The sequence below is a fragment of the Triticum aestivum genome, chromosome 3A (genome assembly GCF_018294505.1).
Source record: "Triticum aestivum cultivar Chinese Spring chromosome 3A, IWGSC CS RefSeq v2.1, whole genome shotgun sequence".
Taxonomy (NCBI): Eukaryota; Viridiplantae; Streptophyta; class Magnoliopsida; order Poales; family Poaceae; genus Triticum; species Triticum aestivum.
The window spans coordinates 108,131,029-108,137,028 of NC_057800.1; positions in this window are offsets into that span (position 1 = coordinate 108,131,029).

Genomic DNA, 6,000 nt, shown 5'->3' on the forward strand with positions numbered 1-6,000 from the left:
TCTCCAAACCCTACGAGGCAAAGAAAATTAAATGAACAAGAGAGTTATTAATTAGTTACTTGATATTAGGAAATGAACGAAATAGGCCGATCGATATAGAGCGCAAATGAATGAAAATAATTACTTCTGCAGCATTCTTCTCATGCCGCCCCAAAGCTTTGGATCCATATTCACAGAGTCGTGGACGAGACATTCTGAGGTGTTAACTTTAATTACTAGCAGAATCCAGTGGAACCTGCGGACACGATACATGCACAGTACGTCATGCATAACTCATCGATTAGCCGGCCACATACCATGCATGGAGTAAACAAAAGAGAATGTGCTCAAGACAGAAACACTCACTCAAAATGGTAAGGAAATAGAATATCACTTTTGAGTTCCTGCTTTGTAAGAAACTGCCACAGGTCTGCCTCCACGTCGGCGGGGTGACGCTCCAACACATGTCCATTAACGATGTGTGGGTCAATGAACCCAACATCATGGATGTTCCTTACTCTGCATTCCTTAATCTTCATTCTGCATGTATAATAGCGGACACAACAATATAGTTAGGACATATATATAGTGCAGGCAATATGAACGAGATGGGGTAGAAATTAATAAATCACTTACAGAACGTAGCAACTGATGATAGATTTATCGAGCTCGCGCAGATTGAAAAGCTGGAACAATTCACTCAGTTCAATTTGTACATAGTAATGTTTGAAGTGATGCTCATGTCTAACTTCCGCATAAATATATTCTTTGGCGTTTTTATTTTTTATGTAACCCTTGTACCATTTCAGCAGACCTTTCATTTGTGGAGGTAGATCCTTTTCCTCCGCAGGCTCGACGAGAGGCCCATTCTTGACATATGTAATTACTACCTCCTTCACTGGCGCCTCATCAAGGCCTAACAGTTCACGAAGAGTAATACCTAAGTTGGCCGCTTGTTCTCTGGCACTCGTTACAGTCAATCCCTGTGCTGCCGCAGCTTGTATGATCTCGGGGGCATCAGGACAGAAGGCTTCCACTATAAGCGGGGCAATCGATTGTTTACTTTGTTCCCCGAGCTGGGCAACTTGTTTCCCGCTTTTTTTACTTTCGGCCTTCTCCCGCTCTTTGTTCTCCTTGAACATGAGTGCCTGCCTGCGAAGTTCACGTGCATAGTCGTTAGGCAGATTCTTCGCGGCTTGGGACGGTGTGCTCAAAAATGACTTAGCCCACTTCTTTTGCTCATCAGAAAATACTGGCTTGGGCTCGGGCTCTGTTTTCTTCTTGCAGTCCGCCTTCCATTTCTCCAAATCAGCAGCCGCGGCCGCGTCGACTTCCTCGGCACTACGTTCCCAAGGCCTTGTGGGGAGAGGCTTCAGTGATGGCTCCGGTACCTTTGTGGTCTTAGGTACATAAGGGTCCGGGTTAATAATCCAGGACTGCTTCTGCTTCTTTGCCGGAGGTGGATTGGGGGGCGGCGTCTGATCACCCGCCGGACGAGGACTGGGGGGCGGCGGCTGATCACCCGCCGGACGTTGTGGACTGGGGGGCGGCGTCGGCTGACGTGACGGAGGTGTAGGTGAACCGCCACCACCACCACCACCACCACCACCGCCACCGCCACCACCACCACCGTAGGGGGGTGGACTTGTTGTCCTTGGCGCCTCGCCTGGAAACTTGATAAACTTCTTTTGCCATAGAATGAAATGGCGCTTGACATCTCCAAGTCTTTTCTCCCCTTCAGGTGTAGCAATGTCAATCTCCAGGTCCTCAAACCCTTGGACTATGTCCTCCACCGTGACACGAGCATAGCCATCTTGAATGGGGTTGTTGTGGTGGAGTGCTCCAGGTAAACATGGTAAAGCACTGCCGATGGCTACCTTCATGGACATGTTCCCGATAGGATAATACAGATGACATTCTTTCATCTCCTTTATATCGTCCACGGGGTAGCGAGGAGGCTCCGATGAAGTAATTTCGACCACCAGAGGCTCCGGTGCAGTAATTTGGACCACCAGAGGCTCCGGTGGGGCCTCCGTGGAAGCCACGCTGCTTCTCCGCTGCTGGCTTCCGAGATCCGCTGGATGATCTTCATGCTGCACCCGAGCTGCATCTCTTTCGGCTACTAGTACACTCATGGTTTTCTTCATCACCTCCATTTCCGATGCCAACCGCGCCACAACATCTGCTTCCTGATCCATCTTTCTCTTACGGCTTCTGTAACCGTACGGGTCATCGTTCTGGGGGAACCCTATTTTCCACGGAATGTGCCCCATGCCTCGTACACGTCCTCCGTGTTCAGGATTCCCGAGGGCTTTTGTCAGCGCGTCGTTCTCTCTGTTGAACTTGATCTTCCCCTGTTGAGCATCCCTCATTGCGTTAATAAGGGCTTGGGTGGGTTTAATTAATTTGCCCCGGTAAACACACTCCCCTGTCTCCGGGTTCAGCGTTCCCCCATGCCCGTACCACCAGCTTTTGGCCCTTGGGTCCCATCCCTCCGTACCTGGACGGATTCCTCGCGCCCTTAGCTCGTTCTCCATCTTCTCCCACCTAGGCTCCCAAAGGCGATACCCTCCTGGCCCCATAACATGATTGTACTCCTTCTTAGCCGCATTTTCCTTATTTTTTTTTGATATTTGAATGAACTGCTCCGATTTCTTTTGCTTCACAAATTCTGGCCAATCATCTTTCAGTTTCTCATATTGTCCTTTGAAATCCGGAGTCTTGTTCTGCTTGACAAAGTCATGGGCTAGATTTTGCTTGAATTTCCGGAATGCGTGGGCCATCTTATGAAGAGCGAACTGTTTGACTAGCCTCCTCCTCTCCTTGTTTTCCTCAATCTTGTTACCCTCCTCATCGAATTTGTTGTATTCCGGAGGTAGAACGAAATGTTCCATAAGCTTCTTGAAGCAATCTTTTTTTGTTCTCTTATCGACAAAAGTGAAACCATCAATTCGTGCCTTCTTTGGCTCATTCCACTCCTGGACGGTGATCGAGACGTTGTCTCTAACAATGGCTCCGCATTGGCTGACAAACTTGGTGGCGTTCTTGCGGGGCTCCAGCGGCCTGCCGGTTGCACTGTCGACAACCTCGATGGTGCATGTTTCTCCTTGTTTCATCGTCTTGGTTGCGCCACGCTTTGACGACGTACTCGATTGTTTCGACGATCCGGCCGAGGGCTAAAATAAGAAAGAGTCGCGCGCGTTAGTACACACATATTTATTCAAATCAGTTAGTTTGTATCACCAGAGGCTCAATGTATATATATACCTCGGCGCCGGAGGTGGTTGCTACTTCCATTTGAAGATCGTCGTTTATCGACGTTTGTTCGGCATCATCTTGCTGACGGCGCCCTTCATCTTCACCGTCAAGGTTCAGATAAGAAGAGATATCATCTTCTTCTTCTCCGGTCGGCACATATTGAATATCGCCGTTTATGATGCCGAACATATGTGCTTCACCGTCCGGATCATAGTTGTCCATAATCGGGTCAGCTCTATCGTCCGCCATTATGTCAGTCCTGAAAACATGTAGTAAAAACAAATTAATTAAGTGAAGAAGGGGGCGGTGGCGGTGGCGGTGGCGAAAGGGCGGTGGCAAAAGGAGGGGGCGAGGAAGGGGTGGGAGAGGGTGTCGCGGTAGAGCGCGAGACGGGTGCTCCGTAGTCGAACTTGGGGTCGCCGGCAGTCTCGGGGTCTACCGGAAAGAAGTAACGGAGGGGGAACACAATAAATAACAGAGCAATCAAAGCATCACAAAGCGTAACCTGGCAATACGCGGTGCTAGGTGTGCCCTAACGCGGCAGTAGGTCGTACCGGCGAAAGGGGGAAACATCCGGGAAAGTATCCCCGGTGATTCGCGTTTTCGGACAGATGAACCGGAGGGGAAAGTTACGTGTTTGCTATGCTAGGGATGTGTGGCGGACGAATGGGCTGCGTATCCGGATCCGCCTCATCGTTCTGAGCAACTTTCATGTACAAAGTATTTTCATCCGAGTTACGGATTATTTTATATTAATTTTTAAAGTTTTATATCATTTTTAGAATTAACAGAATTAATTAAATTGTCTGTTAACTAATTAACCAAGTTAATTAGATTAATTAACAGATTAGTTATATTAGTTATTTAATTAGGTTTACTAAACACAATTAATTAAGTTAATTAATTTAATTAACTGATTAATTAATTAATATATTTATTTATTTATTTTCTAAATTCTCTTCTCTCCTTTTTTTAAATCGTTTCTGGGGCGTGGGCCCCAATTGTCATTGGGCCAGGGGGCCTTAACGGGCGCCGGCGCTAGCGGGCAGCGGGTACGAGCCGGGCACGAGCTCCGGCGGCCAAGGGCCGCGATGGCGCCGGCCGGAACAGGGCGGCAGGGCGGAGGGGAAGTGGCCGGTCCGGCGACCGCGCAACCGGGACGTGCGGGAGCCGCGACGCGGCGCCGCCATGCAGAGGCGGGCGCGGCGACGGGACGGGCCGGCGGGGAGACGGCCGGACGGGGCCGGAGGGGGCCGGGGAGACGGCCGGACGGCCGGAGGGGGCCGGGGAGACGGCCGGACGGCCGGAGGGGGCCGGGGAGACGGCCGGACGGGGCCCGATGGGGAGCTCACCAAGGAGAGGGCGGCGATGCGCGGGGAGGACCGACGAAGGAGAGGCGGGGACGGGCAGTCCGGCGCGACGGGGGCGAGGGCGACGGCGGGCGGCAGGGCGGCGGGCGGGCGGCAGGCAGGGCACGGGCGGAGGCGGGCAGGGCTTCGGCGTCGGCGTCGGCGTCGGGGCAGGGCTTCGGCGTCGGCGTCGGCGTCGGGGCAGCGCTTCGGCGTCGAGAGAGAGCAGAATGGGAAGTGGCAAAAGGTACCACATATTTATGGACGCACCTTTAGTCGCGGTTGGAGAGGCGGACCGCGACTAAAGGTACCCTTTAGTCGCGGCCCGCACCCCAGCCGCGACTAAAGGGTGCCCTTTAGTCGCGGTCCGCCTCTCCAACCGCGACTAAAGGGTTTTGGCGCCGCCTCCGTTCCCGCGCAGAAAGACCCTTTAGTCGCGGTTGGAGAGGCGGACCGCGACTAAAGGTACCCTTTAGTCGCGGCCCGCCACCCCAACCGCGACTAAAGGTATCCTTTAGTCGCGGTCCGCCTCCCCAACCGCGACTAAAGGGCTGTGCTACAACTGGCGCGGTGCGGTGGGATGTTTAGTCCGACCTCGCTAGCCGAGAGGCTTCGACAGTGGTTTATAAGCGCGGCTGCGCTTACCACTTCGAGCTCCTCTCAAATGCAGGCTTACGGGCCTATTCTGTCACTGTGTGCCTGTGGGCCTACTGGGCCTTCTGCGGGCCTGAATCCTGGCCCTTTAATGGGTTTCTAGTCGTATTCAGGCCGTGGTGGCCCAGTAGGTGGCATATTTTATTTTTTTCTTCCTTTTTCCTTTTTTCTTCTGTTTTTTTCTTCTGTTTTTCCTTTTTTCTTCTGTTTTTTTCTTCCTTTTTCTTCTGTTTTTTTCTTCTGTTTTTTTCTTCTGTTTTTCCTTTTTTCTTATGTTTTTCTTCTGTTTGTTTTTTTCTTCTGTTTTTCCTTTTTTCTTCTGTTTTTTTCTTCTGTTTTTTTCTTCCTTTTTCTTCTGTTTTTTTCTTCTGTTTTTTTCTTCCTTTTTCCTTTTTCCTTTTTTCTTCTGTTTTTTTCTTCTGTTTTTTTCTTCTGTTTTTCCTTTTTTCTTATGTTTTTCTTCTGTTTGCTTTTTTCTTCTGTTTTTTTCTTCCTTTTTCTTCTGTTTTTTTTTCTGTTTTTTTCTTCCTTTTTCCTTTTTCCTTTTTTCTTCTGTTTTTCTCTTCCGTTTTTTTCTTATGTTTTTCTTCTGTTTGCTTTTTTCTTCTGTTTTTTTCTTCTGTTTTTTTCTTCATTTTCAAATCTTAAAAATACAATTATATATCAAAAAAATCAGAAAAATAAAACTAATTCATTTTAAAACCCCTTGAAGGTTTGACAAAAGGTTTGATACAATAAATTATTACACATCATTTCTTCC